The sequence below is a fragment of the Canis lupus genome, chromosome 10, assembly GCF_011100685.1.
Source record: "Canis lupus familiaris isolate Mischka breed German Shepherd chromosome 10, alternate assembly UU_Cfam_GSD_1.0, whole genome shotgun sequence".
Classification (NCBI taxonomy): domain Eukaryota; kingdom Metazoa; phylum Chordata; class Mammalia; order Carnivora; family Canidae; genus Canis; species Canis lupus.
The window spans coordinates 60,871,557-60,896,903 of record NC_049231.1 but is presented as its reverse complement, the minus strand read 5'-3'; the positions used below and the strand labels follow the sequence as shown (position 1 = coordinate 60,896,903).

Here is a 25,347-nt window from a genome sequence, read left to right as displayed (position 1 = left end):
CTCTTCAACAAATGGCCTTGGGAAAACTGGACAGCTACATGCAAAAGAATGAAACTGGACCACTTTCTTATACCATACACAAAAATAAACTCAAAATGAATTAAAGACCTAAATGTGAGACCTAAAACCATAAGAATCCTAGAAGAGACCACAGGCAGTAATTTCTCTGACATCTGCCATAGCAACATTTTTCTAGATATGTCTCTTGAGGCAAGGAAAATAAAAGCACAAATAAACTGTTGGGACTACATCAAAATAAAAATACTCTACACAGTAGAGGAAACAATCAATAAAACTAAAAGACAACCTACTAAATGGGAGAAAATATTTGCAAATGACACATCTAATAAGGAGTTAGTATCCAAAATACATAAAGGATTTATACAACTCAACACCAAAAAAAAAAAAAAAACTAATTAAAGATGGGCAGAAGACATGAACAGACATTTCTCCAAAGAAGACATACAGATGGCAAACAGACACATGAAAAGAGATCCCCAGTATCAATCATCATCAGGGAAACGCATATCAAAACCACAATGAGATACCACATCACACCTGTCAGAATGTCTAAAATCAACAACACAAGAAACAACAGATGTTGGCAAGGATGTGAAGGAAAAGGAACCCCTCTGTACTGCTGGTAGGAATGCAAACTGGCTCCTCAAAAAATTTTAAAAAAATAGAACTACCGTATGATCCCGGATTCACACACTAATTTGAAAGTATGTATGCACCCCCTATTTATTGCAGCATTATTTACAATAGCTAAATTATGGAAGCAACCCAAGTGGATAAAGAAGAGATGGTATATATACACAATGGAATATTATTCAGCCATAAGAAAGAATGAAGCCTTGCCATTTGTAATGACATGGATGGAGCTAAAAATATAATACCAAGAGAGATAAGTCAGTCAGAGAAAGACAAATACCATATAATTTCACTCATATGTGGAATTTAATACAAAACAAATGAGCAAAGGAAAAAGAGAGACAGAGGGATGCCTGGTTGGCTCAGCGGTTGAGCATCTGCCTTCAGCTCAGGGCATGATCCCAGGATCTGGGATCGAGTCTCAAATTGGGCTCCCTTTGAGGAGCCTGCTTCCTCCCTCTGCCTGTGTCTCTGTCTCTCTCTCTGTGTCTCTCATGAATGAATGAATAAATAAATAAATAAATAATAAATAAATAAATAAATAAATAAATCTTAAAAAAAAAAAAAAGAAAAAGAGAAAGAAACAGACTCTTAACCATAGAGAACAAACTAATGGTTACCAGAGGGGAGGTGGGTGGAGGGATGGGTGAAATAGGTGATGGGGATTAAAGACTGGGTTTATCATGATGAGCCCTGAGTACTGTATAGGATTATTCTATCACTATTTGTACACCTGAAACTATTATAACACTGTAAGTTAACCATACTGGAATTAAAATTAAAAACTTTAAAAAATTAAAATATTAAAAAAAGAGAAGCCTTGCCCATAAGATTTTAGTGGCATGGAACAATATAGTGATAAAAATACTACTATTAAAAAAAAGTGTGATGTGGGGAATTTGCTAAAAAAAAAAAAAAAAACTATGTTCAGCATTACCATTGCTCAAAATATCATCTGCAAGAGAGAAGTTCTGATGTTAAAGGATGGAACATGGGAAGGTTGTGATAGAATCCATGATTTCTAGAGAAAGGCAAAACTATTGTGATTATTTAAGGTGGGGAGTGTTTGGGATAACTTTATGAATGACAAATGCAGTATTTTCTTGGAAAAGAAATCTCTTCTCTGGCTTATACTGGTGTGGTATACCTAGAAGGGCAATCTTTAGTTGCCCAGAATAAAAACTAATCATCTTCTTGTGTTTTTTGGTTAAAATACTTGAAACAACTTTCTATGTACTGCTGGACCCAGAGCTCTGCTATTGTGTAGAGCTCAAAAGGCCGTGGGGCCAAGTCTCCCACTCTGTGCTTTTTCAATAAAAATAAACACAGGTCTGTGACTTGAGGCCCTAAATATGTCTGACCAGAATTTGTTTCACATCAGCTGCCAGAAAAAGTTCTCCTTGACTTGAAGTCAGCTGGTAAGGAGATCATGTCCAAACACCCATTCCATGAGAAAAGACTATAAAGGGCTTTTTCATGGAGGTGCCAGCCACGTAACTAAAGATGAGGACATTCAGATGTTGTCCCAGTGGAGAAGCAGCCAGGGCCTTGAGCAACCCTTAGACACTGCAAGGCTCGAAGCCACGCTGGCCAGAACTAGAATATCAGGAACTGCCAGTCTTTGTTTATAAAAACCTGCCTTCAGAACATGTTCATGCAAAGTGCGTTGCTGTGGATAATCCTCACAGAAGCTCAGAGCAGTTGAGAGAGTGAGCTTTTAATATTTTACAAATAGAAAGGCAGACACAGCAGAGATAAATGATGTACTTGAGGTCACACAAAAGTAGTCAAAACTGGTTTAGTCTGAAAATGTGGTCTGAGTTTTTCAGAGTTAATTTCTCTAAGAATAAATAGCTGTTTAAAAAATATGAGGAGAGGGAAATATGTTTGCATATCTAACAGTCTATAAGAGAATAATCCTCATAGAAACTTTATTTGTTAATAATCATTATTTCTAGAGTCTCAGCTATTTTTAAGGAATTGGTTTCAGGGTACAATAACAAACTTTACTATCAGGAAGCATACGGTAGTCAGAGAAAATAAGGCATTTTCAATATAATTTAAAAAGGGAGGAAGTGCCATATTTTTAAGATGAGAATGATTTGAGGGCAATGGGACTTCTGAGAAAACTGAAGTGGATTTGGGCCGGCAGCATCACTGAAGCCTTCATGGGGGAGCCTATATTTGAACTAGACTTTGAAGGATGCATAGGATGGGTTAAATTCAGCTTAAGAGAAAAAAACAATCATAAAAACTGAAAGCACTGCTTAGGAATTGTCAACAGACAAGTGAAAAGAAAGCCATTGCATGGGGTTATATTATTAAAGAAGAAAGAGGAATAAGAGGTACTGAAGACAAAGTCCTAAAGATATCGAAGAAGAAATGATACACAAATATAAGCTGTGCTATAACTTAGATTAATTATATAAATTTATGATACACATAAAATTATATATACTAATATGTTTTATATTTAGTTGTTATTAGATAATCTTAATTTTGTTACAAAATTATCATTATTCTCAATATAATTTTTCATGTTCAAAGAACTTGTTTCCATAGTGTCTAGCTTTACTTATGTATACCATACATGGATTCTCTTGCCATTTGACATACAGGACTAATTGTCCAAAATATGATCATTGAGTAAAAAATAATATCTTTATTTTTTTAATAATATCTTTAAATTTTTTTTTAATTTTTATTTATTTATGATAGTCACACACACACACACACACAGAGAGAGAGAGAGGCAGAGACATAGGCAGAGGGAGAAGCAGGCTCCATGCACTGGGAGCCCGATGTGGGATTCGATCCCAGGTCTCCAGGATCGTGCCCTGGGCCAAAGGCAGGCGCCAAACTGCTGCGCCACCCAGGGATCCCTAATAATATCTTTAAAACTTGAATCCACAGATAAACAAAACTGCTACTCTATCCATATAAATATGTACATATGCCTGATGATTGAATTAGCTGAATTTATCATATTTAAATTTATTGTTTTTTACTTTATGGATCCAAAGTCTGTCAAATGGCCAGATTATTTATTGTAAGTTGATTTACACGTTTCAGCAAGAATCATGAGGCAGAAATTACCAGCATTGAATCTTTGTATGTGATGGAACCAAAAGTATTAGATGAGCATTTCATCATCATATTCCTTCTTCACAGCAAAGTTACCTTCTTTTCCTCAAGTCTTCTGTTTTCTTCTTCTCTAGTCAGCTATTGGTTACTGGACAAATGATTAAGAAACATATTTAGACAGTAAATCTCCAGTAACTCCCATTTATGACATTTTCTCCTATGACATATTTGTATTTTAAACTTATGATGCAGCCGTGTCTATAGAAACAAAAGGAAATGCAGAATAATTTAGTCATTAGACATTTGGGCTCCAAATCAAAACCACATACTCAAAGGCGACATTTAGCTTTAAACATCTAATTATTTCATTTCTTCAATTTAATTTTCATGTGTGGATTTAAGACAACAGAACACTAAAAAAATCATCTAACTACTTTTATTTTTTTTTAAACTGGCTTATCAGTCCAGGAAGGGATCAAAATAATTTATTTCCTCAATAAAATATGTATAGGCTGGTGCAATTTTCATCTTCTCATTGATAGAGCAACAAGAAAACTTAGTCCTACTGAATTAATGTTAAAGTCCCAGTTACTTATGTTGCCAGACTGGATAGTATTTTTCAAGGAACTTTCCGAATTTCTATGACATAGGACAATAGTTCTAAAACCACATTGCTTGTAAGATATAAATTGAAATAGTTACAATATTATCTATCAGTGTATTTAGTGTTTTACTTACTTAGGTATTTAAATATTGTGAGACTTACATGGTACCCCAAATAATTTGGCTTTATCTTTCTGGCTGATGGCTCTGGCCATGAAACATTTTGGCTGATCATACCATTTGGGCCAATTTCATGTTTTCTCTTGCTTCATGCTATTCTTTGTAGCTGCCCACACAATGCATACTCCCAGGCCTCCCGTTCACCAGCCCCTTGTATCTATTCAGTCAATCGGGAAACCTATACACCTGGTCTGTGACCACATTTGTTTTCATGCTATGGAGAGATGGAGCCATTAATGGCAAATCAATGCTACGAAAATTATAGACTGTTATAAAAGTTTCTTTGCAAATAGCTGTTTAACACCACAAAGAAGTTAGGTTAAAATTGTTTCAAAGTCTAAAATTAGTTACATTTTAAGCTAACTGCATATGCTTTTATTGTCTCTGATCTAAAATATAATCCCAGGAGGTTGTGAAAAGCATGCAAATTACAGAAAGCTAATTTGCTCCAACAGCGATGCCTCCCATGCAGTTGGGAGGTCTATTAGAAATAGTGTATTCTCTGTTATTTGCATATTAATAGCACCTGCTGAAATACTTTGGGATTTACTTCCACTGCCAGCAGAGGGACAGAACTAAAATATATAAAATTCCTTTCATATCACTATGTTAGGCTATAAAACATGCAGGATGGACTAAGAATTCTGAATTAATAGCAGAAACTAGTGTGTTCATATTGCATATGGTATGTGAATTTATTTTTCTCCATGATAAATGATCACTTGTTTAAGAGATTGCAAACAAGGTGACTACAAGCTTTATGACAAAAGTATCTCCTCCTCCTCGAAGAAAACAAAACAATCTTTTCAAAATGCATTGAATAAGGATACAGTTCTTTATGCTTTGCTCTGAGAAACTATATAAAGTTTAACAAAGGGAAGCCAGGCATACTGATAAAAATATATATATATAATGTACAAATATTCAGACTCTCAGATAATCTAAGCTGCAGAATTTTGGTCATTTGTAAGCAATTAAATGTGTGTGTGTGTGTGTGTGTGTGGTAGCAACTTGAAGATTTTCTCCAAAATGAACTTTCCCTTCTGATCATGAATATTTTTGCTTCTTTCTCTCCAACTCAGTATAAAGAGAAGACTTACACATATCTCGAGTTGACAGTGCTTTGAAAGAAAAGCTAACCTCTTCTGTCCTCCAGAGAAGATAGGAAGGTGCTTTTGGCCTCTAAGTCTCACTCTTAGAACACAGAGCTCTGGCCTCCAAAAAGTGCCGCTCTATAGAGATGAGGGCCGCCAGAACTGATCTCCCCCGACACACCCTTGCGTGCCTTACCGCTCTTTTCCCTGTCATTACATCCCACTGTAATGCCCTTCCTATCCTGCCCACTTGTTGCAACTGTATCCATAACTTAAAATTTGGCTGGGAAGGAATAATTGAATGATTTCAGCAACAGCGAAATACTAGGAAGGTGTTTACGGAAGTGCATGACTGAAAGGAGGGGACGTGGAGATTTTCAAAGTGTGACATTAGACCTCACCTATTGGATTGGTGCCCTTATTTTGAATCATGTCATATTTAGGATGAATGAACACCTATTGTGCCAGCACTGTTTTAAGTTAAAAATAGTAAATCACTGAAGTTTTGTTACAATTCTTAGAAGCAGGTGTTGTTAGTGTCATTCTCCCCTATTTACAAATGAGGAAACAGCGTTATCAGAGAGACTGGGGTCATAAGAGGTCATGCAGTCAGTGGCACAGCAAGAATTCAAACCCAGGCTTCCTAAATTCAGTCATGCTCTCAACTGCTGTCCTTGGGACAATTTTGTCTTCATAGTCGCATCTACTCATTAATTTTGTTGTTGTCATATACGAATATTCTGGAGATAGCATTTTCTGTACTGTCATGGAGGGTCTCTGTTTTAGAAACTTATTAGGACTATTTCTGTGATTTTTTTCCCAGGCAATAGGGATGTCCAAAGAGGATAATTCTTCTTCATATATCTTCGGAACTCAACTTTATGAATGGTTAGTTGAAATGCACTCTTACTCACTTGAAGCCATTCCACTCTGATTAGCCCCAGCCCGAGAGTAGGAAAAGGAGAACCTCAATGCAGTTCACGTTGGTGGTCTGACACTCCACTTATTTGACTGGAGTTATCTCTCTGAAAAAAAAAAAAAAATAGTTGTGTCTCAGAAAAAATAGTCCTAGCCTAACCAGCCAATGGACAAAGGCCTCTGATCTACCCAAATCACTGTTTCAAATTGATGTCATCGAATTCTCCTTTCACTCAGAAACTGACCAGTCCTCAGCGTCACAATTCTGTTTTTCACAGGATCTGTGCTCTGATTTCCTGGCTCAAAGCAGACAGAAGCAATGTGCTAGCTGAGCCGTGGCGAAAGAAGCCCTGCATTCGCTGGGATAAATAGTAGCAGCTGTAATGAACTCCTACATTTGCCATCTTCACCAACACAAGTTTACATTTTACTCACATGAAGTTCAATGTGTTGTTCTCTGTCGGTGGATGGCCTACCATCGGGTCAGTCAGGGACTCAAGTCCCCTCCGCTTTATGAGTCCCCCATCTCCTAAAGTGCTGGTGTCTTCTGATCAACTCCTGGCTAGCATACACAGGAGGGGGTGTACGTAGATCTACTGTATTTGGATGTCCGGCAGGGGAGAGATTTAGCAGAAGTCTAGAAGTGGTGTACATCATATCCACCCACGCTCCATTCTGCAAGACTCAGTTAGTGGCCAGCCCTGTCTGCAAGGGAGGAAGGGAAATGTGTTCTGAGTTTGTGCCCAGACGAAAAGGAAATATGGTACACGTTATGTTCGCTGCCGATGGTGCTTTTGGAGGTATGCCCGTGATAACAAAAGACATGACTGCTGACATGGAAGTAGGTGTCAGTCAGCAGATTCTACAGAGGACCACATAGGAACTGTTGGAGGCTCTGAGGACCCCGCATGATCTCTGGGCCTCTGCCAAATATTCTTATTGTTTTTGTTATTGTTTGGCAACTCTTTAAAAAATATAAGAACCATTCTTAGCTCAAAGGCCTTCTAAAAACTGGCCACTGGCCAGGTATGGCCTGAAGGCAGTAATGTTGAGCCCCTAGTCTCAGGAAGACAGGTTGTTTTGTATCTCTAGTTAGCACAATGGCAGGTGTTCACAGTGCTCCTACAAATAACACAGTTTCAAAGTTGAGAAAGCCTTTGAGGATCACCTAAAACAAATGTCTTACATTATAGATAAGAAGACTAAGGCCCAATACAGTAGAGTCACCTAAAGAAACCAGGCTTATCTTTTTGTGAAGAAAAATGTTATCATTATAAACTGATACTTTGAATAAAGAGTTTATTGAAATGAAAGCTTTACAGGGAGAAAAAAAAAAAGAAAAAAGCAAGTTGCTGTATTTTCTGGGGGAATTATTCATAGTATTATAACCATGCATGTTATTTATACTGGCCTCCCTAACAAATAATTGGAAGTTGACTGTATAATTCAGGCGGAAGTTAGCCATCTGAAGGAGATAAAGATCAAGATACCTTTATCTTATCAGGTGAAGCAAAACACCGGGGGAAGAAAAAAATTGCAAAGATAAATCTTGGAAATATTTGGGTCTCTTCGACAGTATAGACTTCGTAAGTTTAATAAATATTGAAGAATATGTGAAGAGAAAGTTCAGTAGATTTGGGTACATACAAATAAAAACGTATGCACATTGCAAGTACTTGAACACAAATTAAGTGAAGGACATTACTTGCAGTGCACACACTGAAGGATATGACCATAAATACATCTATGGTCAAAGAAATTAAAGAAGAAAGTAATAAAATGTATGAACAAAGTATATGAAGAGATAATTCACCATGCATAAAACATATGACCAGAAAAGATGTGAAAACATATCCAGTCTCCCTGGTTTTCAAAGGATTAAATGTCACTATAAACAACCTCACAATCAAGCTGATTAGCGATGATAAAATTCCAGAAGCGTTCATCCCAGGCAGGGCTCAAGCAACTCACACTTTTCTATGGACTTTGCTTAGATTTCACACCCCTTCTCTTCAATAATCATTCCAAACTTTCCTAATTTCCTTCAGTCCTTCTCTCCTCCCGTCTCCCAATATATTTCTCTCCCACCTACTTCATCAAAGAAACTGAGGTCATTGAAGGCCTATTCTGACCTTGTTCATTAGTTTTTCCTCCTCTCCAAACCATGGAGGCTGAGGAAAGGACCATGCTCTTCCTTCTACTTGTGTCCCTCCCTGAGGAATCTCTCCTGCCCCAGCAGAACATGGCCCCACCTGTAAGAGTGGCCAGGGGATGTGGAAGGTGACCTCTGAGATTTCATCACATTTATAGCTTGCCCAGTTGGTGGGGCCTTTGATCATATACTTGGGTGGAGAGGACCTCTGGTAGGTTCTATCTAGATGCAGATAATGACCCCATCTGAAGTCGGCTTTTGCCTTCTATTTCTCTTGGAGCTATAGATACAGATGCAGATGTAGGTGTAGACATAAACTTAGCTTTACATATGGATAGAGATGGATAGACAAGATATAGACATATAGATCTATAAAGACACAAAGATCAATATTACTGGTAGAGGGACACAGTGTTCATGGTGACTATGTTTGACTAACCCGTGGATTTCTCGAGCCTTAAGTCTGGAAGGAATTTCAGAGTTCATCTACTGCAGTGTTTCTCAAATTCAGCATGCATAGAAGTCATCTGGGGAACAGGTTAAAACTGCATGTCCTAGGGATAATAAGTCAGAGTCTCTGGGGATAAATCCCCAGAAACACTTTTGAGAACAGGCTCCCTGTGTGCTGCTGGAACAGGTGGCTCTCAGACTTTTCTTTGAAGAACTCTGATCCAGAACATTTATATATGAGATTGATGTCCAGAGACATGGGTTTTGTCTCGGACAACTCTGCGAGCGAGGTCTGTAACAAGACCAAGCGCAAGAGTCCTAGCTTACTGGTACCCACCTCGTACAACCATGAATTATCATTTCATCACTCAACTTTGGCTTTTAGACTCTCAGCCTATTGTTGAACCTGGGGAAGGAGAGGGAACCTTTTAGGGTCCTTTTAGGGAAACTTTTAGGGTCCTGTTTCCAGGGCAGCTAAGCACGTCTGAATTGGACAAGGCTTCCCCACGCACTAAGGAGCGCTCAGGACCCAGATGAATATCCAGGGACTTCTTCTCCCAGGGAATCACTGTGCCCGGAGAATCAGGCTTTTCCAAGCTGGCACATTTCTATCAGGCAGCCATAAGAAGCTGGTAATTTTTATTTATTGTCTGCAGTTCATGGCAGCCAGTATTTTACCACCTGCACATCTAAAAAGGAAGGGGAAGAAAAGCACACCAATATTCTCAAAATGTTTATATTCAAGGAGTGTGTATTTCAGAGAGGGAGGTCGTGATGTGTGTATTTTTATTGTGTGTGAAAGGATCGTTAGTGGCGGTGCAGCTGGAAAAATAATGCAAGCACGGGGTACTGTCTTTTGTGACAAAGTTTCCTCTGGTAAGTTACAATTATAACGTAGAAAATGATACCTTAGACAGCAACTAATTTGTGAATCCTGGGAAATGCTGTGCAGTGATTCCTCATCAGGACAGCAGAACCTGATCTGTAAAAATTTGGGCCTCAGCAGGAGGTTGTTTGCAAAGAGTGATTTGCATTTCAATTGTAAGTCCAGCACAACCTTTAAATCTTGGCTGCTGCACCATCACAATGGAAGTCTTCTTTCTTTCTTTTTCCCCCTGGTCATGGAGTACTTAGAAAAGAAAAAGGAATATTACCATGCATCCTCAGTTCCACCACCACGGACAATAAAATATAGGTGATTATAAGGAAAAAAAATATATGGCACTGATGGTTAAATTTCCTCCCCCTAGGTGATTCCATACAACACATGTTGACAATGGTAGAGGCCGGCCCGGGCCCTGTGTGGCTGCTGGCCCCCCACACCATGCCTCCGCCTAAAAGCACCACAGCCCTTTGCTCTTCTTCCCTACAGAATTCCAGTTAACTGACGCAGCTTGATGAAGAAAATAAGTAAAACGCACAAACCAAAAGCAACAAGAAGAAAAACACTATGTACTAGAATTAGTTTTCTCCAAGGCGAGTCACTGCTGGACAACTGAGAGGCCTTTTGCCACTCAGTTTCGTAGCCTCACCATCAGCGTCTTTAATACTTCCCTTTCTCTAAATTGTTTGGATTAGCCCTTTTCTACACAGCGGGCTGATTTATCTCCTGGGTATATAGGATCCACTGTACCAGGGAGGAATGATCCCACCCTGGGGCCTGCATCCCACTGTACCCAAGGATGTGACACCCTCCTATCAATCAGAAACAGGTCACCAGACAGCGGGCCACGGGCCAGGGAGGGGCTTGGTGGGAGTGATCCCCACCCAGCACCATGGCATATTTATTAGATTAGATGTTGGCTCTAACTTTCAACTTTGTACATTTCTCTGTCATTGTCAGAAATTTAAATCAACTGTAAATCTATAAATTTGTCTCCCAGCACTCCCCTCTGTCTGATGGGGGTTTCTCAGAGTTCACTTGATTTACCTAAACTCTCAGGCAATGAGCCTGCTGTTCATTCACCCCTTCTGGAGATTTTTTTTTTTTTTTTTTCATCCTTAGAACTCGAATTTCTGTGGCTTTTCTTAGACTCTTGAACTCCTTGCTCCTTCTCGGACTCCCCCCTGCTCTGCTCATTTCTAAATGTTGGCATGTGTCACAAGCCAGCTTTCTAGCCGGTTGGCTCCTACATCTATCCTGCCTGGTGTCTCTTGGCCGGTCCCCTAGCTCTACCCTCCATCTATACTCTGATGGATCCCAGGCATTGATCTTCAGGCCAACCCCTCCAAATCTCAATAGAATCCCTCATTTGTTTTTTTCCTCATTTTCCCGCATCTCAGTAATTGGGTCCACCATTACCTAGTATCCCAGTATCGAGTGACCAGGAGTTCAGAGAGAGGGTCCTAAAATACCTCTTTGATTTCCTCTCCCCATCATATCCCACATCCAATTCAGCAGTAGATCCTGTTCTGCTGGAATACTACCCATGTCTGCAGTCATTTATTTACCTTTCCTCCCTCTCTTGTTCTGCTTCTAGCTATTTCTCAAATACACCAAATTCAGTGCTGCCTCAGGGCCTTTGCACTCACCTAGCACTTCTCCTGGAATGTTCTTCCTCTGAATGGCCATGTTATTTTTCAGAGGTTCTGTCTAAATGTGACCTCCTAAGAAAGAATATCCAAAAAACACCATATCAAAAATAGTAGCTATCTCTCCGCTTGAATGTCCCCTGACTCTCTTACCCTGGTTTATTCTTCTTTGTTGCATGTATCATAACCAGGGGTGACAATGTAGATTTATATACTTGTTTATTGTCTGTTCACATGTGAGGTTGTAATTCAGGCAAGAGCTGGTTTGTTTGTTTTGTATTTTTTTTCTAGAACCCTAGAACCTAGTATAACTCCTGACACATAACAGGGGTTCAATAAATACTTACTCAGTGTTAAGTGAACTTTAAAATGATTTCAGTTTCTCTCTGACATATTTCTTTGAAATATCTGGGATTATTTTCGAAATGATTGTTAGCATTCTGCATTACCACTGAATTTAAGAAATTTGTTTGTTACATTTGCCTTAAATCTTCATAACAATTGACAGTGGTTATTTAGACTTAAGTCCAAATGTTACTGCGATTACCCTACATTATGAGCTCTCTTGTCTTAATTTCTTTATTCCAATTATTTTACTTTTTTATTTCCACTGGAGTAGTTGATTCAGTATTTACTTTTACAGAATGTCACAGTTCTTTTTAAAAACATAAAATGTAATTATTTTATTATGGAGGATATATAATTCATCGCAACTCAAACAAGGGTGAGCTGAACTCTGGGTTATAACCCTGGACAGACCCTGATGTTGTCAGGGACCACTGAGTTTTAGGATTGTGTGTTCTGTGCCCTGTCACTCCATCCCATCCCAATCCTGGCTACCCTTCTCAGCTTTTCCATTGTTTCCCTGTTGCCTAGCTCTCTGCTTCCCCACACACTTCTCATCTGCTCTTGCTAAATTATCAATGCTGGGAAACTATAAAACCAAGTTTATGAAACTTGTGTCCAGAGTACAAGTTAACAACCTGTGATTGAGGGCCTGTGCTCTGATGGAAATGAAGGAACTTCAGCTAACTTTGTTTTTCTCTTGGTTGTCTTCTGAGTCTCTGAGCAATGGTGCATAAGCAGGGCATTCTTGAGGCTATAGTTGCTATACTTTATAACTAATACACCTAATCATTATGAGCCTAAACTTGTCTTGCTGGGCCCCTGAGAAGAAGGCTGCCCATCTGCCCTTGCTTCCAGATGGAGGGTCTCACTGGATCATCACTGAACTCATCACTCAAAAGACAGCAGTGTTTAGGGGAAAACTGGTTCTTGGGTTTTTTTGTTTGTTTGTTTGGTTGGTTGGTTTTTTGTTTGTTTGTTTGTTTGGTTTTCATGTAGTAATCTGGGGCACATAATGTTAGGAAAAGGCTCTAGTCAACATCTTTCTTTGTAAAAAATGGACACTGAAATCTCTTTCCTTATCCCACAAAAGGAAAAGGCCTCCTGCAATAGGATTGCACATCTTCGACCACAGCCTTGAGAGGAGGCCACCCTACATCCATGTGATTGCAGTGCCTTGATTCTCAGATGCCACACAGTCTTCTACTTGGAAAGCCCTTGGGGCACCAATTTCGTCCCTCCTCTGATAAATTCTATGTATTATACTGTGCTGTGCACACGCTCAGAGCTAGATAAATGGAGAGTAATAATAACTGTTATTTTTATACCAAGTGTTATCAAATCAGAAATCTGACACCTAGTAATTTAATATATATGTTTTCCCACATACCTTTATTGCTGTTTGGCTAGAAAGAAAATATGAGGAGATTGGAAACCAACTGTAAATATTTCTATAGTCTTAATGGCAAATGCTTTTTCTTTCCTTTATTACCTTGCTCCACTTGCTTGATCCTCTATTTTTCAGGGCTGTATTCCATCTCTTTTTCTCCTTTCAATGATCCCTCATTCAAGAAGTCTTACCTGATTGGTGACCCATTTCTGTCTGCTTTCATCACTCCACACAATCCCTCAGTGGTCACCTTGCTCTGCAGATTATTCATGCAGCCCCTCATGTTTTTGTTGAATTGGCCTAGAGGATAGAACCCAGCTGACCTGGGCTTGAATCAGCTCTCAAATCAGATTGGCTTTAGGCAAATTGCTTAACCTTTCTCTGTCTGGTTTCTCATCTGTAAAATAGAATTAATAGTACCCACTTCATTATAAGCACACTGGGAAGATTCAACTGTATTGTGAAAATATTCTTATTCTTCATTAAACATATTTCCCCTACCTTTGCCTCTGCTTTCGTAATGGTGGTGAAGCTTTTTTGGGTGCAAATATCGTCCTGTCCCAGTGGAGTTGCAAAGTGCCGAAGGGCTGGCTGACCGTATCATGGTTTTCAAACTGCACAACAAATGTGTTATAAGGATTTCCCAGCATAAGACACTGTAGCAGGCCCAGTGGTAGTGAGGAAGTGGGGAACAGGAAATGAAACGCAAGAAAAGAAGATGAAACACAATCATTTGTACCCCCATAGCTCCCCATGTACTTTGTATAGTGATCAATGTAAAAAGTCAAGTGATAGCATAAAAATGTAAATATCCAAAATAACAAGAGATACAATGACCAAAAGAAAGAGTTGCTGCCTACTAAGTAGCTCAGAAAGTATCATGAGAGGGCAGGGGACCCCCAGGACCCCTTGCACAAGGGTAGTCAGGGCAGATTTTAGCACGTGGCAAGGTCACTGGTTATGTCTGAGTCAATGAGCAGATTCGATAGGTGATGGGAGGAGAAGGCAGCCATTCATATTGAGATGATTTATGTTGGGCATCATACAGAATTTGGAAATATTCCAAACTAAATACAAGCAAATGTAAGTTGAGGCAAGAGCCCACTGTGGTTTCAGGAACCAGTTCTGATGCTTTGGACTTTGCCATACTCTTTGTTTAATCTTTACGTTTAAAATTCTCAGCTCATGTACTCTAACATTTCTTTCCTTCACCTGTTACCAGATTCAAAGCTGTGGCCTCAACACAGAGGACTTTCAATCAACAGTAGCCAGTAAGCACTGATCCTGCGTTTATCTGAATAGCCAAATCAGATCACCCCTGCAGCAATCCAGTGGATTGTTTGGCAGTTAATGTGACTGAATTAAAACTGTCAATTATTTCTTATATATGAATAGTCTTACAAAAATGCTTGCAGTATTTCACAAATATGTAGTTCCAGGACTAAAATTCAGGAGCTACAGACAAAGGAACCCATCAAATTGTGGCTCTTCTTGCCAGTTCTTTGATCAAGGGTAAGTTTTTTATTCTAGCAGCCATACAAACTGCTTTGTAGCTACCTTTTTTTCAAGACATGCAGTCAGGGCCTTGTGCTATGGCTAGTTGGGATAATAAATAAAATGCACTGATAGATATGTTTATTGGGACGTGTGATTTTGTTTCTATATAACTATATTTTTCTTTTAACGACACACATGCTGATTCCTAGTCATCTGCCCTAGGCACCAGTAAAATCAGATTAAAAGCATTAGTAATGTAGTTAATTCCATTTATAATATGCCTACACCAGAGATGAGAACATTAAAATAAGGAAAATCTATAAACTGGAATTAAAGAATTTTTTTGGAACTCCTCATAAGGAATCTTTGAAAGAAAAGCATAAGGTTTTACATAAACACTCTCAAGGAGCCTTTTTAGTGATGTTTTCGAAGTAATAGCAATCCCAATTAAAGTTTGCCTTGGTCACTTGAGTCTTCATATTTTATACTTCAGGTTGATTCAGATGGCTTTGTATTAAGGGATGAGTGTCCTTTAGTGAAGCTCTGCTAGTTGTAATATTGCCTTCTGTAACCTGGCCTAATAATCACTATCAGCTAATCAATTTTTCCTTTTTATTCAAATTCTATTATCCACTCCCTTTTGACCTCTGGTTCTTGGGACAGCCCATGCATTATTTTTTTCTGAAATCCTCAGCATATTACATGCAGCATAACAGGATAAAAGCCCCAGCATTAAACCCAATCAATAGCTCCCACAGGTAGACATCTATTTCATCCCCTTCTTTAATGTGTTGTCCTTTGTCCATGAAGATGTCACTATCGACCCACAGTCCATCTGCTATTTGGTGTGGGTTCTGGACTTTGTGCAACATCAGTGGTATATTTGGGCCAAATCATTCTTATTCCTTGCCCAGGTCATCTGTTGAGATCCGCTACCCCATTCAACAGGCAGGTAAGCTGTGACCAGAGAATGACATAAAACCACCTGGCTTGGATTCAAAACTAATAGTCATTTCACCTGCTTTTTCATAGCCACAAAGCTATTAAAGTAAATTCTACATTTTGGCTTTATCTTATTTTCTTATCTTGTACTTTGAGGTAATTAGCTAATATCAACAATGAAAGCTCTTAAAAGAATAGAATACTACTTCATTTATTTTTCATTAGTTTAATTTTTAAAATAAAATTAGGAAAGTAAACATGGGTGCATAAAACATGTTTGTTATTAAAAAATTCCAAATATATAGAAGTGTATAAAGTGAAATCTCCTTGCTACCTCATTCAGGCCAATCCTCTCTTCCAGAAGTTTCTGAAAGCATAATACAAATACAGACAAATGCATGTAGGTGTATATGTAAATTACATATTTCATTTCCAACTGTATTCTATCGTAAAAGTTGACACAATACATAATGTTTGATAGTTTTATTATTTAATACTTCCTAAAGATTTTTTTATTTTAGATTTACATAGAGCTACCTTGTTAATTTAATAGTTGCATAATGTTTCACAATATGGATTAATTATAATTTATTCAACCATACCCTTATTGATGGAAGTTTAAATTGTTTCTGATTTTTTTACTATTACAAATAAAGCTACCAGAAAATATTGTGTATTAATGATCTACTTCTGCATAACAAATTACACTAAAACCTAGTGGCCTCAATCAATGACAAACCTTTATTGCCTCATAGTTTCTGTTGGCCAGAAATCTTGGAGATTCTTCGCTGGCTGATTCTGACCTGACATATCCTCATGAGAGTGAAGTCAAGATGTTGGCATTCATCAGAGGTCTGGGAAGGGCCTGAAGGATTTAAGGTGGCTCATACACACGATGGGCAGATTGGTACTGGTTGTTATTAGAGACCTTGGTTCTTCCAACATGGGCCTTTCCACAGGCTACTTGAGCACAGCAGCCAGCTTCCCCAAGATGAGCAATCCAAGACAGCAAGAGCCAAACAGAAGCTATCCCATCTGTGACCTACCCTGGGAAGTTACCTGTCATCACTACTACCATATTTTTTATGACTTTATACATGTTTAATGTATACAATTTGATGAGTTTAGTTATATGTAATACACCCATGATACTATCACCACAATCAAGTGCTTGCTTCGGCAGCACACATACCATCACCACAATCAACGTAATAAAAATATCCATCACCTCTATACGTTTCCTTGTGTCCCCCTCCCGTTTTTTATGGTAAGAATATTTCACATGAAATCTCCCCTCTTAACAAAAATGTAAGTGCATGGTATTGTGTTGTTAGCTATTGGCACTATGTTGTACAGCCAGTCTCCAGAACTTACTCATCTTGCATAACTGAAACCTTATACCCATTGAATACCTCCCCGTTTTCTCTTGTCCCTGGCCCATGGCAACCATCATTCTGTTCTCTGCTTCCATGAGTCTATTTTGGATATGTCATATAAGTGGAATCTTACAATATGTGTCTTTCTGATACTCTTTTTTCACTTAGCATAATGTATTTCAGGTTCATCCATTTGTTGGAAATAGGATTTCCTTCTTTTTAAAGGCTGAATAATATTCTATTATACATTTAGTCCTAGGTACCTTATTGCTTTTGGTGCAAATGTAAATGGGATCAATTCCTTGATTTCTCTATATACTGCTTCATTATTGGAGTATAGAAATGTGGCAGATTTTGTATCCTGTGACTTTACTGAATTCATGCATCAGATCTAGCAATTTTTTGTGAAGTCTTTCAGGTTTTCTATACAGAATATCATGCCCTCTACAAATAGTTAAAGTTTGACTTTTTCTTCACCAATATGGATGCATTTTATTTCTTTTTGTTTTCTGATTGCTGGGACTAGAATTTCCAGTACTATGTTAAATAACAGTGGTGAGAATGGGCATCTCTGTCTTGTTCCTGACCTTAGAGGAAAAACTCTCAATTTTTCCCCACTGAGGAGGATATTAGATATGGATTTTCACAGATGGCCTTTATGATGTTGAGGCATGTTCCCTCCATCCTTACTTTGTTGACGGTTTTTATCAAGAATGGATGCTATCCTTTGTCAAATGTTTTTTCTGCATCTACTGAGAGGATCATATGGTTCTTATGCATTCTTTTGATTGTAGCGAATGATTATTTTAAGGTACTGTTGGATTCAATTTGCTAATATTTTGTATAGAATTTTTGCCTCTGTGTACATCAGGGATATTAGCTGGTATTTCTCTTTTTTAGTGGGGTCTTCGTCTGGTTTTGGAGTCAGGTAATGCTGGCCTCATAGAAGGAGTTTGAAAGTTTTCCTTCCATTTTTAGTTTTTGGAATAGTTTGAGAAGAAAAGGTATTAATTCTTCTATAAATGTATCATAGAATTCCCCTGTGATGCCATCTGGCCCTGGACTTTTGTTCTTTGGGAGATTTTTAATTACTGATTCAATTTCTTTGCTGGTTATTGGTCTGTTCAAGTTTTCTATTTCCTCCTGTTTCAGTTTTGGTAGTTTATATGTTTCTAGGAATGTATCCAGTTCTTCCACATTGCCCAATTTATTGGCATATAATTTTCTACAATATTCTGTTAACAATTGTTTGTATTTTTGTGGTGTTACTTGTGATTTCTCCTCTCTCATTAGTGATTTTATTTATTTGAGTCCTTTCTCTTTTCTTTTTGATAAATCTAGCCTAGGGGGTTATCAATTTTATTATTTTTTTCAGAGAACCAGCTCCTGATTTCATTGAAAATGAAACCTTCTTCATTTGTTCTTTTTCTTTTTAGGATTTTATTTATTTTAGAGAGAGAGAGTACAATGGGAAGAGAGAGAGGCAGAGGGAGAGGGGGAAGCAGACTTTCCGCTGAGCAGGGAGCCTGATGCAGGACTTGATCCCAGGACCTTGAGATCATGACCTAAGCTGAAGGGAGATGCTTAACTGACAGGGCTACCCATACACCCCTCATTGATCTGTTCTAATGGGGCTTTTTTGTTGTTGTCATTTCTATGTCATTTATTTCTGCTGTAAGCTTTATTATTTCCTTCTTCTGGCTTTAGGCTTCACTTGTTATTCATTTTCTACCTCCTTTAGGTGTAAGATTAGGTTGTGTATTTGAGATTTTTCTTGATTCTTGAGGTAGGCCTGTACTGCTATCTACTTCCCTCTTATGCTCACGCTTGCTGCATCCCAAAGGTTTTGGGCCATTTTGTCTTCACTTATTTCCATGTATTTTTAATTTTCTTCTTTAATTTCCTGGTTGACGTTCATTGACATTCAATGTCATTGAATGACATTCAATGACATTCATTCCTTAGTAGGGTGTTCTTTAGTTTTCATGTATTTGTGGTCTTTCCAAATTTTTTCTTGTAATTGACTTCAAGTTTCATAGCATTGTAATTGGAAAATAGGTATGGTATGACGTCAATCCTGTTGTACCCATTGAGGCCTGATTTGTGATATGATATGTGATCTATTCTGAAGAATGTCCCATGTGCACTTGAAAAGAATGTTTATTCCACTGCTTTAGGATGAAAAGTTCTGAATATATCTATATCTGTTAAGTTCATTTGATCCAGTGTGTCATTACAAAGAGATAAAAGATCTATACTCAGAAAACACGAAAGAAAGTGAAGATGACAGAAAGAAATGGAAAAACATTCCATGTTCATGAATTGGAAGAACAAAGATTGTTAAAATGTCTACTGAAAGCAACCTACACATTTAATGCAAGCCCTATCAAAATACTACAAGCATTTCTCACAGAGCTAGAGCAAACAATCCTAAAATTTGCATGGAACCACAAAAAAATAAATAAATAAATAACCAAAGTAATCTTGAAAAAGAAAAGCAAAGCTGGAATCATCACAATTCCAGACTTCAAGTTATACTACAAAGCCATAGAGATCAATACAGTATGGTACTGGCACAAAAATAGACACATAGATCAATGAAACAGAAGGGAAAACCCAGAAATGAGCGCACAACTAATGTGCTCATGGTCAACAAATCTTTGACAAGGCAGGAACAAATATCCAATGGGGAAAAAGATGGTCTCTTCAACAAATGGTGTTGAGAAAACTGGACAACTATATGCAAAAGAATGAAACTGGACTGCCTCCTTACACCAAACACAAAAATAAGCTCAAAATGGATTAAAGATTTAAGTGTGAGACAGGAAAGTATCAAAATCCTGGAGGAGAACACGAGCAGTAACCTCTTTGACATTGGCCATAGCAACTTCTTACTAGATATGTCTCCAGAGGCAAGGGATAAAAAAACAAAAATGAACTGTTGAGACTTCAAGATAAATGCATCTGCACAGCAAAAGAAACAGTCAACAAAACTAAAAGGCTACCTTTGGAATGGAAGAAGACATTTGCAAGCAATATATTTGATAAAGAGGTGGTATCCATGGGGGATCCCTGGGTGCCGCAGCGGTTTAGTGCCTGCCTTTGGCCCAGGGCGCGATCCTGGAGACCCGGGATCGAATCCCAAGTCGGGCTCCCGGTGCATGGAGCCTGCTTCTCCCTCTGCCTGTGTCTCTGCCTCTCTCTCTCTCTCTCTTTGTGTGACTATCATAAATAAATAAAAATAAAAAAAAAGAGTTGGTATCCAAAATATGTAAAGAACTTAATCTCAACACCCAAAAACCAAATTACCCAGGTAAAAAATGGGTAGAAGCCATGAATAGACATTTTTCCAAAGAAGACATACAAATGGCTAACATGAAAAGTTGTTCGACATTGCTCATCATCAGGAAAATACAAATCGAAACTATAATGCGATATCACCTCACACCTGTCAGAATGGCTAAAATTAACAACACAGGAAACAACAGATATTGGTAAGGATGCGGAGAAAGTGGAACCCTCTTACACTTTAGTGGGAATGTAAATGGTGCAGCCACTCTGGAAAACAATATGGAGATCCCTCAAAAAGTTAAAAAGAGAACTACCGTATGATCCAGCAATTGCACTACTGGGTACTTACTCAAAGAATACAAAAATATTGGTTCGAAGGGATACATGCATACTGATGTTTATAGCAGAATTATTGACAATAGCCAAATTATGGAAAGAGCTCAAATGTCCATAGACTAATGAATGGACACACACACACACACAGAGTATACATTTTATATATAGTATATAGTATATATATTATGCATATATATAATGGGATATTACTCAGCCATAAAAAAGAATGAAAACTTGCCATTTGCAACCACATGGATGGAGCTAGAGAGTACTCTGCTAAGTGAAGTAAGTCAGAGAAAGACAAGTTACCATATGATTTCTCTCAATATGTGGAATTTAAGAAACAAAACCGATGAACATAGAGGGGACAAGAAAAGAGAGGCAAACCCTAAAAACAGACTCTTGGCTGTAGAGAACAAGCTGAGGGTTGCTAGAGGTGTGTGAGGGTATAGGTTAAATGAATGATGGAGGATTATTAAGTATTAATTAAGTAATATTAAGTATTAAGGAGGATACTGGTTGTGATGAGCACTGAGTGTTGTATGTAAATGATAAATCACTACACTTGAAATTAATATTACACTGCATGTTAACTAACTGGAATTTAAATAAAAACTTGAAGCTAAAAAGAAAACCTCTATATAGGTATGTATATACCACATTTCTAAATTCATTCATCTGTTGATGGACAAGGGTAATTTTCATTCTTGGCTATTGCGAATAATGCTGCAATGAGTGCAGGTGAGAGCACAGATATCCCTGCAAGATCCTGATTTCAATTCTGTTAGATATAAGCACAAAAGTAGAATTGATGGATCATTTGGTCATTCTATCTGTAACTTTTAAAAAAAACCTCTGTACTGTTTTACATAGCTGTTGTACCATATTACATTCCTACCAACAATATGCAAGGGTTCCCTTTCTTTTGCATCTTGATGAACACTTACTACCTTCTGGTGGTTTTTGATAATAGCTATCCTAACAGGTGTGAGGTGATATCTCATGTGGTTTTGATTTGTATTTCCTGATGATCAGTGATGTTAAGCACCTTTTCATATCCCTGTTGGTCATGTGTATGGCTTCTTTGGAAAAATATCTATTCTAGTCCTTCATTCATTTTTAATTGGCTTATTTGTTTTTGTTTTTCTTTTTTGCTATTGAGATGTGGGAGTTTCTTATATATCTTGGACACTAATTCCTTTTTAGGTATGTGGTTTGTAAGTAAATTTTTTTTTCCCATACTGTAGGTTGTCTTTTCATTCTTTTGATTGTTTACTGTGCAGAGCCTTTTCAATTTGATGTAGTTCCACCTGTCCATTTTAGCTTTTATTGCTTGTACTTGGGTGTCATATCCAAGAAATCATTGCCAAGACCAACATCAAGGAGCTTTGCTTTTGTATTTACTTCTAGGAGTTTTATAGATTCAGATCTTATGTTTAAGTCTTTAATCCATTATGAATTGGGGTTTTTTCGGTTTGGTGTAAAATAGGGGTACAATGTCACTTTTTTGTATATGGATATCCAGTTTTCCCAACACTATTTGTCGAAAAGACTGTTCTTTCCCCTTTGTGTATTTTGGCACCCCTGTTGAATATCAGTTGACTATATATGCATGGGTTTATTTCTGGCCTCTCTATTCCATTCCACCTGTCTGTCTTTATGCCAATACCATATATATTTTCCTTAATTATTGTAGATTTGTAGCATATTTTGAAATCAGGAAGTGTGATGCCTCCAGCTTTATTTTTACTTGAGGTCAGTTTGGCTACTCTGGATCTTGTGGTTCCATATGAGTTATATGATTGTTTATTTCTATATTTATAAAAATATGATTGGGATTTTGATGGGGATTACATTGAATCTGTAGATTGCTTTGGGTAGTATGAAAATGTTAATAATATTGTCTTCCAATTTATGAATACGAAATGTCTTTCCAGTTACTTGTGTCTTTTTTAATTTCTTTCATCAGTGTTTTTGTAGTTTTCAGTGTACAAGTTTTTCACCTTCTTGGTTAAGTTTATTTCTAAGCATTTTATCCCTTGGTGATGCTACTGTAAAAGAAATTGCTTTCTTCCTTTCCTTTATGGATGGTTTGTTGTCAGTATACAGAAATGTAATTGGTTGTTGAAAAGTTGATTTTGTATCCTGCAACTTTACTGAATTCATGGATTGGATTTGTTATTTAGTGGAGTCTTTATGATTTTCTATATATAAGATCATGTCTTCTGTGAATAGATATAATTTTACTTCTTCCTTTTTTATTTTCTCTTTCTTTTTCTTGCCTAATCACCCTGGCTAACACTTTAGTACTATGTTGAATAGAAGTGGTGAGACTAGGCATCCTTGTCCTGTCCTTGATCTTAGAGGAAAAGCTTTCAGCTTTCCACTGTTGAGTATGAAGTTAACTATGGGCTTATCATAGTTTAGGTAAAGAAAAAGTGCTCTTCTTACCATCTTAATGTAGCTCTTCTCAGTTTTGTGCTCTTCTGGGGTATTTCAACTTTCTAACTACATTTTAGAAATCTCATAAAGGTATTGTGTCCATATATGGTTGGGGGACAAGGGCTGAGAATCACTATTTTGAAATATTCCTGACATCACTCCTCCTACTACCACATATTTTTGGTTAGAAGCAAGTCACAAAGTCTGGCCAACGTTCAAGGGAAGGGGAATTAGACTTCACTTTTTAAAGGAAGAACTGTCAAAGAATTTGCAGAAATGTTTTTAAACCACCACAAAAATAATAAACAAGTAAGGGAACAAATAAATAAATGAATGACATGTAGATGTATTTCTAGGATATATTACTAGAAGTTGCTGCATAAATGCATATGCATATTTCAAAAGTGGAAAGATATTGCTATATTGTTCTCCAAAAGCACTGTTAGCACTCATGTATCCTTCAAGTCCTTAAATATTGCTTATTTTCCCAAAAGCTTAAGAACACTTGACATTAGCAGGTCTGTCTTATATGTTTTTTCATCTGAAAGACTAAAAACAACATATATTTTTAAAGTTTGCATTTTACCTGGCTACTAGTGAGTTTAGTATCTTGTTTATTGACCATATGCATTCTATGGTGAATTTCTTTGTAATATCTTTTGCTGTTTTAAATCTAGCTACTTGCCCTTAAATACACGGATACTTGCCCTTAAATCCATCGTCTTTACTTACGATGGATAGGAATCTGTTATCTATCATGAATGTTAAAATATGTCTTTCTAGTGTGTTTTCCTTTAGCTTTCTTTTAATGTACTATTTTGGGGGTATCTGGGTGGCTGGTTAAGTGTCCGACTCTTGATCTCACCTCAGATCTTGATCTCAGGATCATGAATTCAAGTCCCATGTTAGGTTCCATGCTAGGCATGGAGCCAGCTTTAAGAAAAACAGCAATGTAGTTTTGTGCTATATAGAAGGAAGTTTAATATATTTTAAATCTTCCAAAGTTTTTCTTATATAGTCTTTATTTTATTTAATTAATTAATTTATTTTTTTTAAGCCGGAGGGGGCGGGCGAGGGGTCCAGCCCGCGCGCCCTCGCCCCCTCCAGCTATAGTCTTTATTTTAATAAGAAAATCATTTCAAAAATTGTCCAAAGATTTCCTTCTTATGGTTCTATATAGCATGGATGTTATATGAAGTTTTGGGGGTGTGTGGCATAAGAAACTAATGTTAGTTTTGTTTAGGATTTCTTTTAATGGTGGTTTTAAGACCATTTAGATCTATAGAATGCTTTATTAAAAAAAAAAAAAAAAGACGGGTTAGAGCTCTCTCTCCCCATTTTCCGTATATCCCACCCTGAGTAACTTTTAAGGGGGTGGGGGAGGGTGAAGAGAGAGTCACACTGAACACATTTGGAAACAAATGTAACTGCTTAAAAACAGTTGTTCATCCAAAGACAGGAACACAGTTGAAAGTTGAATAAACAGCATTTTGTTAGTTTATGCCTTTACGATGATATATTAGTATGACTTTACATACATGAAGAAATTTATGCACATTCATGTTTTGATTTAATGTTTAAAAAATTTAAATATGGCCAATATAAAGCAACTACTTATATTTTGAAAATAAGGGAACATAGATTACAAATCGAAATTCAATTTTTTTTGTAATAATAAAACCACATGGCCTCAGGAACCAGGCAATGCATTCTATCTCTTAAGAGACAATTCTTACATTCTAGATATCCACCCACTCAGTATATAAATGAGTCATCAGCAGAAACAACAAACATGTAGATTCAGATGCGATGATACATACACTCTGCATATATCATTTATATCCCCAAATATATACACTGCAGGCACATATGGACACATACTGAGTAAATCACAAAGCTTTCCATCCTGTAAGTCTTTCTCTTTAGCCTGTGATGGATCTCATTATTAATTAAAGAATCATTTAGCTTGCATAATTGTCTTCTGCCATCCATAATTCCAACCTTTCAATGTCTTTTCAAGTTGGCTTTTTAGACTAAATGCACCCCTTTGTCTTGGTGACA

General features: G+C 37.4%; 1 long non-coding RNA gene across 16 annotated transcripts in view; it reads left to right on the top strand.

The window, feature by feature from the left end:
- The window catches only part of LOC102154692, a 160,221-nt gene that overhangs the window by 63,362 nt on the left and 71,512 nt on the right, over positions 1 to 25,347 (top strand). For 4 of the 16 annotated variants that reach the window (XR_005366078.1, XR_005366084.1, XR_005366070.1 and 1 more), the window contains 4 exons: positions 6,439 to 6,503; positions 6,812 to 7,333; positions 14,625 to 14,914; positions 16,597 to 17,309. The exons of 5 other annotated variants lie outside the window; for them this stretch is intronic. This is a non-coding gene — a long non-coding RNA (uncharacterized LOC102154692). Of the gene's footprint in view, positions 1 to 6,438; positions 6,504 to 6,811; positions 7,334 to 14,624; positions 14,915 to 16,596; positions 17,310 to 25,347 lie in introns of those variants that run through there. 7 more of the 16 variants (XR_005366071.1, XR_005366077.1, XR_005366072.1 and 4 more) reach the window with 7 other exon arrangements.